General features: G+C 43.9%; 2 pseudogenes; both read left to right on the top strand.

The window, feature by feature from the left end:
* Window positions 1-365: 365 nt before the first annotated feature.
* LOC146822926 (28S ribosomal RNA) lies at window positions 366-1,388 on the top strand (annotated as a pseudogene).
* Window positions 1,389-5,024: 3,636 nt separating this feature from the next.
* On the top strand, window positions 5,025-6,028 carry LOC146822925 (18S ribosomal RNA; annotated as a pseudogene).
* The last annotated feature ends 6,417 nt before the right edge of the window (window positions 6,029-12,445 follow it).

Here is a 12,445-nt window from a genome sequence, read left to right as displayed (position 1 = left end):
AGGGGGGCCATGTAGATTTGAGGAGCATGGAACTGAGCAATGATCCTTGGGGTACTCCGCAGTTGATCTCGGTGGGTTTGGAGAGGAAAGGCGGGAATCTGACCCTTTGGGTTCTGTCAGCGAGAAAGGAGCGGAGGCAGTTGAGGGCAGTTCCCTGTCAGCCAGCATTGTGGAGTTTGGCTGCGAGAGTGCGGTGGGAGACGGTGTCAAATGCTACTGAGAGGTCCCCAGAATGAGCCACTGCATGGTGGTACAGATAGCAAAATGTGTTGTCCTCCAATTATGACATGCATGAATGAGATTCCTATGTTCCTATTTTCCCTACCTACTATCTAGCAAAAACATAACCATGGGAACGGGCTTGGCAGAATTAGCAAGGAAATAAGCCAGTTTTGAGTTTTAGTCAAAACCTGGCACTGTGAAGAGACATGAAAGGTGTAGGGTAAGTGGGAGGCCCTTGGGCTGCCGGTTAAACACCACTATCCTTATTGTAATTTCACTTCTCCGGTGAGGCTGAATTGCAAGTCCAGTGGGGCTTTTGCTTCCTGCTCCAAGTGTCTGCCAGGTGCTAGCCACTCTGGGAACAGTGGCAGGTGGGAAGATTGACTGGGGCAGAACACCTGTCAGATGATAATGCAGGTGTCCTCAGGTGAGCTCAGGGAAGACAGAAACCTCCTGTGGAGTAGATGGGCAAAAGCTTACTTGATCTGGATTTTCAGAATGAATACAAACTGTAAAAGCAGTGCCTCACCATCCTTCTTACATTTTGGGCTTCAAGCAAGAGGTGTCAGAAACGTTAACACTGGAATAACTGGCTTGTAGCGACCAAGTGTTCATAGCAACAACGCTTTTTGATGCTTCGATGACTGATCTTCCTATCATAGTGAAGTAGAATTCACCAATCACTGGCTTGTTCACCCACTAATAGGCAATATGAGCTGGATTTAAACCATTGAGAGAAAGGTTAGTTTTACCTTACTGATGTGTTGTTGCAATAGTAATCCTGCTCAGTATGAGAGGAACTGCAAGTTCAGACATTTGGTGTATGTGTTTGGTTGAGGAACCAATGGGGCAATGTTACCATCTGTGGGATAGTGACTGAAAGCCTTTCAGAATCCCCCCCTAAACCGTAATGATACTGCAGTGCCATTGATCCTCGGTTGGCTGTGTATAGCTGGCCTCTGTGCCTATACATTGGGCAGCTGGAATTGGGGACTGGAGTTTGGATGGAAGGGGGCCACCTCTATTGCCCTTAGTGCACCACATTTTTGTGGGTCACCCAGTGCTAAATCATTCATGTATGACCTGGTCCTGGGCAAGGATTCAGTAAGTAGCAGAGCAGCTACATTGTTGCAATTTATTGAAAGATATTCTCCAAGTCAAGCTTTTGTCTCCATCCGTGGATGCTTGCACCCCAACACTGGGGTCCCTCTACTGCCAGGTGCAGGGACAGGAGCCACAATCTCTTGCAGGTCAGCAGGGTGACCAAATGGATGGAGCGGAATCCCTCCTCTGCCCTGACAAGAGTCAATGGGAGGCAAGTAGCCTCTGAGTGCTTGTCTCAGAGCACACAACCAATCGTCATTGATGGACTTCTGTGTGCCTGAGGTCTGTGTAGCTCTGGTCAGCCCGTGCCATCTGGTCGCAGGTTCAGCACAGGCCATCGGGTCACCAGACTAGCCCTCTAACGGGGCTTAATAGGTGAGAAAAATCAGCTTTCTGGGAAGGCCTGAGTGGAGAGGTTTGGAGTGGGCTGGGCTCAAGCATCTTTGGCTCCCCAGGCGCAGGTGCAGGCACCCCCCCAAGGCAGCACCCTCGGCCCACAGTATGATGGCAGCAGTCACTACCCAGGGCAGGGGGTGTAGTGAAGCCAGGGTTTTGCCTGCATACATTGCCATGTTACCATAAGTGTTTTTAGATGTTAAAGCCATCTTGCCACTTTGCTGCTTTTGCACACAACACTACAGGTAGCTGTTATTATAAGTAAAACTGCTTGCTTGCTTTTTCTTCACATGAGAAAGGTCTGTTTTTCACATCCATAGACGTGCAACGCGACCTTAGTCTGAACACTGTGTGCAGAAGCCATCAAGGCTTCTGAAAGTCGGGTGTCTTTAATATTGCATTACATGCATGATTTAGACACTCTTGGAGAAAACCTTTCCAGACACAGAGAGCAGTGCTGATCCTGTGATGTGATTCACCTAAGCTGAACTTTGAGGTATGAGGTTCCCCATTCAAACCTAGAGACCTTCTATTATTATATAAAACTAGCTTATTAGCCAGGGGAGGGTTGTACACAAGGTATTATAGGACCTGTTTCCACTACCATTATCATGTGATTTATCCCTTCATTTTTTATGGAATTGTAACAATGCTGACCGTTTTATTTCTGATCAATTGTTTGCTTATGTTAGCCAAAATACTGTATCTTAGAGCACGTTGTTAAAGTAAACATTTTAAACGTTTCTGTGTCTCTGATTACTAACGTTGGGGACTGATATGAGAATAAGAACGAAAAGGTGTTCTTGTTCCCAACATTCCTGAGAGTATTCTAAGTCGCTTGCTCTGGGTTGTCTAATCATTGGTAGCTTCGAAATAATACGGAGAACGAATGAGACACTGATGCTAGTTGGATAGGGGTTCTGGGTACTGAGGTGAGTTTTTTGGTACACCACAATTCACTGAGGTCCTGGTTTCCTGTTCATAGTTCTGTGCATGAGCAGAATCCCCGGAACAGGGGGGCTGCAGACTAGAGAGGACTATCTTGCTGCACTACTGGGTTTAGGCCTTGTTCCCAACATTCCTGTGAGTATTCTAAGTCGCTTGCTCTGGGTTGTCTAATCATTGGTAGCTTCGAAATGATACGGAGAACGAATGAGACACTGATGCTAGTCGGATAGGGGTTCTGGGTACTGAGGTGAGTTTTTTGGTACACCACAATTCACTGAGGTCCTGGTTTCCTGTTCATAGTTCTGTGCATGAGCAGAATCCCCGGAACAGGGGGGCTGCAGACTTGAGTGGACTATCTTGCTTCTCTACTGGGTTTAGGCCTACAGTGGGGAACAAGTGTGCATGAAAGCCCAGCCCCCGTGTCACTGAGCTGGAACCCAAGGTAGGAGAACTCTGAGAAGCCCTCATTAAATGCCTCACCCCATCTCGAAGACTGTAACTGTTGATGTCCTGTGTCACCCTGGAGGTACCGTGGGCATGCCCAGCACAAACCTTATTACTCTCCACCACACATCTGACCACAAGCGCAGGGCCTGACAAAGGGGAAGCAGCAGGCCCAGTAGCCCTCTCCCCCTCCTCTGGCAGGAAGGGAAGCTGTTGTAGTGCCCTTGGTCATAGCTCCAGCAGATTCCAGGCTCCATTTGCTGGCCCTCTCTTCCTCAAAGCACGTGAGGCAGGGCTCTATGGTCCCAGACAGGGTGACCAGCTTGGGGACTCTGGTCAATCCAGCATACTCAGGCCGGTTTGGTGACAGGCAGCCTCGTTGCAAACACCTAACCATGCCCTCCCAGTCAGGGCTTTTAGGACACACAGCACACAGTATGGGGGTTCTTCTGGGTCAGGGAACCTGCAGTCCCAGGTTTGTAAACCCACAAGGGCCATTGGCTCCCTTCTCTGGTCCTCCATGTCACATAGCACCCAGGATGGGGGTAAAGAAGCTCTGATTGGACACCTTGATAGATGTCTAGCTTGCCTTGGGTAGGAGCCTTACACCAGGCTCCTAACCCCGAAACAGCAGGTTGCAAAGCACCCAGGACAGGGTCCTGCCAGCTTGGGCAGGTTTCCTTTGCTGTAACTTGGCCAGGGCTTTGCCCTGGGGTACGCATCCCCTTCGTCCTTGGCTCCATCCCCAGCATGGTACATCAGAAAAGGCCCCGGACTGGGTCCCACAGAAGCTTCCCCTGCGCAGCCGAGTTCAGGAGCTCTGACTGAGCAGCAGGGTTGGGAGCACTTTTCCTGGGCTCCGCCTTGCAGCAAAGTGCCCAGGACAGAGCCCTGTGGTGCCTCGATTTCCTGTGTCAGACATCCATTAGAACCTGCACACCTGAGGCCCAGCTGGGGCTCTGAGAAATCAATCTCAGAGTCCCTGTCCCCTCTAAGGATGAGCCAAAGCTTTTTAAGTAAGGGATGCAATGACCAGATGGCTGTCCTTTCAGCTCAGCCTTCTAGTCGCTCTGAGCCTTCGGGCACCTGGTCATTCACTGTGCATTCCTATGGCGTGTCCAGATGGCCTCAATGTCCTCATAGTTCCAACGAGGGCCCATTTGCTTCTTTGAGCCCAGCCAGTGCTCCAGGAAGTCAGGTGCTTTTTCGCCGATGGTTCCCTCTGTCGATAGGTGCACATGGATTACAAGAAAGGGGGTAGCCTTCTTCTGGATTATTAGGCACAGGTTAACCCAGGCCCCCTTTCGGTCCAGTTGTTCTCAACCTAGGATTTGCCAAGGCCCAGGCCAGCTTGCCCGGGCCACCAGGGACAGGGGTCCTTGGCTGCCTGACAGCCCTCTCTTATGGCATTTCCTCTGAGTCTGGCATCCCGGAAGGCAAACAGGGATGCAAAGATGACATCCCTATGTGGGACAACCTGCCTGTGAAGCATCTGGCTAGCACCATACGCCAATCAATTGGGCACATTTGGTCCATTTAGGGATGGACTCGTTTGCTAGCCTCAGATGTTGCTTCATCCAAACAGCTTCCACCTCAGCAGGGCCTGCCTTTCACGGAGGCCTTACCCAACAGAGCAAAAGCTGAACAGCTTAGCACCTTGCACACCCCTGTGGCTCAACCAGAGTGCCCAGGCTGGAACTCCTTTATCTCACTCAGGCTGAGCCTCTGCCTGCCTCACCCTTCTGTCATAGTATAGTCAGCCAGGCTCACCAGTGCCCATACAACCAGCCTGTTCTGCTGCAAGCCCCCCTGGCAGGGGCTTCCTCCCTGCAGCAGGTTCCCAAGAGTTGCAAAGGTCAATCTGGGATAGGCATGTGGCTCCACCAACCCCATCGAATAGGTGTAGCTACCTGGTTGATCCTGCCAGTCGTATATGCTTGTCTCAAAGATTAAGCAATTGATGCGTAAGTACACATTACCAGTTCAATGAAACTGCAAATGGCTCATTAATTCAGATATTGTTGATTTGAACTCTCCATCTGTTGCTCGGATAACTGTAGTAATTCTAGAGCTAATACATGCTGATGAGCGCTGACCTCCTGGGATGCGTGCATTTATCAGACAAAGACCAATCCCAGCTTGCCCGGCTGCTTTGGTGACTTTAGATAACCTCGGGCCGATCGCATGGCAATGATACATTCAGATGTCTGCCCTATCAACTTTCGATGATCCGTTCCATGCCTACCATGGTGACTACGGGTAACAGCTAATAAGGGTTTGACTCTGGAGAAGGAGCCTGAGAAACAGCTACCACATCCAAGGAAGGCAGCAGGTATGTTAGTTACCCACTTTTGACTTGGGGAGGTAGTGATAAAAAATAACAATCCAGGACTCCCTCGAGCCCTATATTTGGGATGATTGCACTTTAAATCCTTAACGAGGATCTATTGGAGGGCAAGTCTGGTGCCAGCAGCAGTGGTAATTCCATTTCCAATAGTGTATATTAAATTTGCTGCTGTTAAGAAGGTGGTGGTCTGCCGTGAGGTAGGCTACCACATGTGCCAGCCCCTACCTCTCTGTGCACACTTTATACTCTTTACTGAGTGTACTGAACATTGAAAAAATTAGAGTACTCAAGGCTGGCCTGTCGCCTGAATACTTCAGCTTGGAATAATAGGACTCTGGTTCTATTTTGTTGGTTTTCGGAACTAGGGCATGATTAAAAGGGATGGCCAGGGGCACTAGTATTGTGCCTCTAGAGGTGAAATTCTTGAACTGGCTCAAGATGAACCAAATTGAAAGCATTTGATAAGAATGTTTTCATCAATCAAGAACGATGTCGACTAGCGATCCTGGGGCGTTCGTCCAATGAGCCGCCGAGCAGCTCCTGTGAAACCATAGTCTTTGGGCTCTAGGGGAAGTATGGTTGTAAAGCTGAATGGAATTGTCGGAAGGGCACCACCAGGAGTGCAACCGCCGGCTTAATTTGACTCAACATAGGAAAGCTCAAAGCCCGGGCGGGGCACGGAAAGGATTGACAGATTGATAGCTTTTTCTTTATTCTGTTGGTGGTGGTGTATGGATGTTCTTTGTTGCTGGAGCGATATGCCTTGTTAATTCTGATAAAAAACGATACTCCTCGATGATAAACATGCTAAATGTTAAATTAGGGGAGTGGAATGAGAGGTCTAGGATGCAGGGACAGAGTATTCTCTGCTGTGACTAATTCTAAGGCCCAGCTGCTTCGAAAATTGGTGGGGGCACCAAACTCTTGACAGTATCTGTACTCCGTTGCCATTGTGACAGAGTATGTACAACATCAAGATATAAATCCCCCATGTAAACATTATTTCTCACCATTTTTCTTTACACTACCATTGTGATATGGGGGGAACTATGTTCAAAAGCTGTTTAAAGCCCATGAACCCCAGTGAGTAAAGCAGCCATTGTCATTCCTTAAAGTATTCATGAAAATACAGTGGCAGGAATATGTAAAAGCCATTTAGCTCACATCATCCCGATGTAGAAAATCCCTATCCCTATTTCTTACCTTGAACAATCCTAATGCATTTCAAATCTATTACATGGCCATGTATCACCCATTATCCCCCCTTCAGAATACAGCTATGCCCATTTACCTTCAACATTTACTAAACAACAGTATCAGGTACACATACCAGCCATTTAACCTGCATCATTCCCATGTAGAAAATATGTCTGCCCATTCCCTTAACACTTCTCACCACATACAGTGGCAGGTATATGTTACTGCCATTTAACACCCATCATCACCCATGTAGAAATCATTATGCCATTATCCCAAGAGGGCTTCATAAAATATTGTGTCCAGGATATGTTGCATCGTTTTACACCATAATTCCCTATGTGAACATTATCTAGTCCCATTTTCCTAACAGGGCCAATAAAATATAAGGAAAAATACATTTAACAGCTGTTAAAAGCCCATAATCCTCTGTGAGTAAAATAGCTACTACCATTTATTTACAGTATTCTTTCAAATATAGTGCCAAGTATATGTACAAGCCATTTAAGCCTATCATCCCCAATGTAGAAATCCCTATAACTATTTCCTACCTTGAATAATCCTAATACATTTCCAAATATATTCTATCGCCATGTAACAACCATAATCCCACATGCAAAATACAGATATGTCTATTGACTTTCAACATTTACTAAATAACAGTACTAGGTATATGTCCCAACAATTTGACGCCCATCATCCCCATGTAAAACGTATCTATGCTCATTTCCTCAACAATAGTCACTACACTCCAGTGGCAGGTATATGTTATAGCCGTATAACACCCATGGCCCCCTATGCAAAATTCATTATGGCCATAGTCCTAAGAGGGCTATGCAAAATACCATGCCCAGGATATGTAGCAGCCTTTTACCTCCCATATTCCCCAATCTAAACATTATTCATTCCCATTTTTCTAGCAGGGCCATTATAATATAAGGGAAAATGTATTCAACACCTGTTATAAACCCATAATCCCCTGTGAGTTAAATAGCTATTACCATATCCTTACAGTAATCATGAAAATACAGTTGCAGGTATAAGAAAGCCACATAACGCCCATCATCCCTGATGTAGAAAATCCCTTTCCCTATTTCCGACCTGGAAGAATCCTAATACAGTCCCAGATATATTCAATGGCCCCTGTAATTACCCATAAAGAATACAGCTATGCCCATTTACCTTCAACATTTACTAAATAACAATACAAGGTATATATTTCAGCCATTTAATCCCCATCATCCCCGTGTAAAAAATATGTATGCTCATTTCCTCAACACATGCCACTGTACTGCAATCACATTTATTTTTTATAGCTATTTAACACCCACCATCCACCATGTAGAAATCATTATTGGCATTTTCTGAAGAGGACTATGTAAGATACTGTGCCCAGTATATGTTGCAGCCTATTCCCCCTATAATTCCCCTTCTAAACATTATCTATTCTAATTTTCCTAGCAGGAACATTATAATATAGATGAAGATATATTCAGCTGCTGTTCAAACGTCATAATCCCCCTTGAGTAAAGTAGCTATTACCATTACCTCACAGTAATCATGAAAATACAGGGGCAGGTATATGTAAAAACTATTAAACACCCATCATTCCCAATGTGCGAAAAACCAGATTCCCATTTTCTACCTGGAACAACACTAATAGAGTCCCAAAATATTCAGGGACCATGGAACTCCCCATATTCCCCCATATAGAACACAGCTATCCCCATTTTCCTTCACGATTTACTAACTAACAGTACCAGGTATATGAAATAGCCATTCAGTGCCCATCAAACCCGATGTAGAAAATCTGCATAACTATGTCATTCCTTCAATAATCCCAATACATTTCGAAATATATATAACGTCAATGTAGAGCTCAAAATTCCCCATACAGATTATAGCTATGCCCATTTACCTTCAATGTTTACCAAATAACAGTACCAGGTATATTTACCAGCAATTTAACCTCCGTCGTGCCCATGTAAAAAATATGTATTTCCATTTCCTCAGCACACGTCACTTCACTACAATGGCAGGTATATGTTACAGCCATTTAACACCCATCATCCCCGTGTAGAAATCATTATGGCCTTTGCCCAAAGAAGGATACGTAAAATACTATGCCCAGGATATGTAGCAGCCTTTTACCCTCCATAATCTCACATGTGAACACTATATATTTCCATTTTCCTTACTTAGTCATTATAATATAGGGGCCTCTGTAGCGGCAAAATGTGTGGGTACATGAGAAGGTCACTGCACTAGAGGCTGGTGAGAATTAATTAATATGATCCTTTATGAATCTCCCTACCTGTACCCACTTCTGCCATTATTGCTGGACCTAGGCCAAGGGTCCATCGCGCAAAAAGCAGCCCTTAAACCTTTGCTGTTTAAAAGATGGCTATGACCTCAGTGGACCTAGCTACGTATCTGGTGGGACTGGAAGAACTCCTTCAGCAGCCTGGTGTCTCCAGGATCCCCAGGTTAGGGCACATTAAGACCTTCCTGACAAAGATGGGGTGTGAACACCTTTGGACTAACCAGGGAGTTATGACCATTATGTCAAATGCTGCACTCAAGAGGATGTACTGGAGGTACATAGAAGAGGAATTGAGCAGGAACAGGTGTCTGGGCACTTTGACATTAGCCTTCCTGGAATTTAAAGATAACTTCTGCATGGAAGAATACATGGACTCCATTGAACCTCCATTGACAAAAACCCTGTACATTCAATTTTGTTTTGGAACTTTACCACTGCATACTTGCACTGCTGATTGGAGGTTACATGACAGTGATCCAAATTTGACTTGCCCCTTTTGTCCCCAGCCGAAAGACTGTATTAACCATATATTATTATTTTGTCAGTGCTATATAAGCAACAGAAATAAGTGGATACTTCCACTTTGTTGAAGCATAGGGATTAGGGACTTCAGGGTTGTCTCCAGAATCCTTAGATTCCACACTACACCATTAACTGTGCTTGCTTTGTATCACTTTAATTGGGAGTATGGAAAATTAGACAGAGTAGTGTTGAGCCCTGAGTACTGTATTGCATTGTTTATTGTTGCTCTTAACGTGATCCGTACAAAATTCTAGCCCTACCCTCTAATTTAGTGAGCCTTTCTAATAATGTGTTACTGGAACTCAGAAACACAAGTCCTTGTCTCTAGGTACAATGTGAAATCCAATGGTTAGTAATGTCCATCAATTAAATGTATCATGATTTTAAGGATTTTATAGTTTTAAAGTTTTCATATGAACTGCAGTTATATGTACTTTTATGGCAGCATTTGCCCATACAGAATGAAAGTGGAATATAGGGAAAATGTGTTCTACAACTGTTTAAAACTCATAACTCCCTGTGATTAAAGTAGCTATTACCATTTCCTCTGAGTAATCATGAAAATACAGAGGCAGGTATATGTAAGAACTATTTAATGCCCACCATTCCCAATGTAGAAAATCCTATTCTCATTCCCTACCTGGAACAACACTTATGAAGTCCCACATATATTCAGTGACCCATAATCTAAAATCTAAACACACAATGACTTGGTTACCTGTATGGAGGGCACTACAAAGATTTGTTCTACCCCTCAAGAGATTCTGTCTGCCTGTTACTAATTTCCTGCTCTAAATTCTGGTAATTTCAAGAATTGGATGATGTAGGCTCACTCACGTAATGTGACATGCTTCATCATTGGCCCCCTCGTCCTAACCTGGTGAGATAGTACTACCAGGGCGGACTCGACCTCAAGAGGGACTATCTTTAGGGAGAACTTAGAAATTATTTTCTCTGGATAAATACCTGTGATCCAGTTAATCATGTTAAAAAATACCTCGTTTCAAGAGGAAAAAACACGGCGGACTTTCTTTTTCTTTTCTGGCACCGCAGATGTGGAACTCCCTTCCTTCGGACCTCAGACTTGAAACCTCCCTGCCGCATTTCAGATCTCTCCTCAAGACCTTTCTTTTTGTCCAAGCTTACCAGTAACCTCCTGACCTAGTACACCTTTGCCATAGCGCCATGAAACCTCTGGGTGTACGTGCGCTTTAGAAATAATTTTAACATAACATAACATAACCTCAGAGTGAACTACAAAAGATCCTTCATTGAATGGTATCCCGGTGTACATGTAAAAATACTGTAAAGTATATTCTAAGGATGTTACTGGATAAACATACCCTTATGTACCTCTGAGGTGCCTACATGTTTCTGCCCATGAATAGCCTGGCTCGGTCTTGGGCATTCGTCAAGACTCATATAGTAATCCCTATATTATTTAACATGATAGTGTAAAGAAATTTTAAGAGTGCCTACCTCGCTTAGGCAGTTCCTAATGTAACTTCACTTAGCCCAGAGACGCTCTGTGCCTCATGGTCTGTTCAGTGGTGGGCAACTCCAATTGTCACACTTTCATCAAGGAAAATCACCCTCTGTATTCTTAACCTCCCCCCAGGAACAGCCATCTGGTCTTTCTTTTGGTGATAATGAACCCCCCCCTAATCCCCCATGCAGAACACAGCTGTGGCCATTTTCCTTCGCCATTTACTAAATAACAGTATAGGTATATCTGATAGCCATTTAATGCCCATCATCTCCGATGTAGAAAATCCCTATCTCCATTTCATACCTGGTTCAATCCGTATATATTCCTAAATAGATTCAATGACAATGGAACAACCATTATCTCCTATGCAGAAGAAAGTTATGCCCATTTTCCTTCAACATCTACTAAATAACAGTACTAGATACATCTAATAGCCATTAAACTCCCATCTTCGCCATGTAAAAGTAACAGTCATTGCTAATTACATTTTATTGCAATACTTCATAAAAAGAATTCCTCTTCTGTAATGTATATTGTGTGTCCAGTACCATTATAAATAGCAGCATTGCAGCTGTACATGACCCAGCAATGTAAGCTAAATCAGTATATAATCGTCAGGAATCTACAATGGTAAAAAAATAATATCCTATAAGGTAACATCACATTTCATATATAGCTGGACATATCTCCAAATGCACACTGTGAGATTGCGTACCAACCCTGCAGTGCTGAATAAAACCATTAAACCACATCTTGATAGGTAAACAATAACAAATGCTGAAGAGAGTTAACTTTCATTCACTTCGCACATGTAAACATTAAACTACGCTGCCACCAGTGGAAACTTAAGAGAATGCAGACCATCATCCCATCATCTCTTCATCCCCAATGATCCTTTTAGTACATCCCCTGAACTACCCCGGTAAAATGCATGATGAATTATTTGGCTGTTACAACTGTGAAACTTAAGACAATTTTTTCACTTTTAACCAAGATATACTTTAGCCTTTCATAAGTACAAAGTAGACAAAGAGCAGGTTGATGGATTTGTAAAAAGAACACATAATTAAATTTCTCACCAACTGCAAAGGAAGCTGTGTAGAAAGTCAGACATAATGTACAATGATTCCTTCAATTTAATAACACGTTATCTGATCCGATTGTAATTAACAGTGTGGCTTTATATTTCTCACAATAAATTGTATCTTCTGGTTATAGAGATGGTAATCGTGATGAGGAATCTAATTAAAAATGATCTCAATAAGAATCAAACAACCTGAAAGTGAATTTATCAATAGAAAGGAAAACTTTAAGAAAGTCCGAGAGGTTTTCTTTAATTAACCTGTAAATACATTTCACTTAGGAGAGAAACATTAACACAGTGGAGATTTTATTATCCGACAAAGACAAACAGCATACATTTTGAATTGTGAGAACTCTCACATTGTCTGGA

Source organism: Triturus cristatus, chromosome 5_2 (genome assembly GCF_964204655.1).
Source record: "Triturus cristatus chromosome 5_2, aTriCri1.1, whole genome shotgun sequence".
In the NCBI taxonomy this organism is placed as follows: domain Eukaryota; kingdom Metazoa; phylum Chordata; class Amphibia; order Caudata; family Salamandridae; genus Triturus; species Triturus cristatus.
The sequence above is the reverse complement of the archived record's forward strand: the minus strand, read 5'-3'. Positions and strand labels throughout refer to the sequence as shown.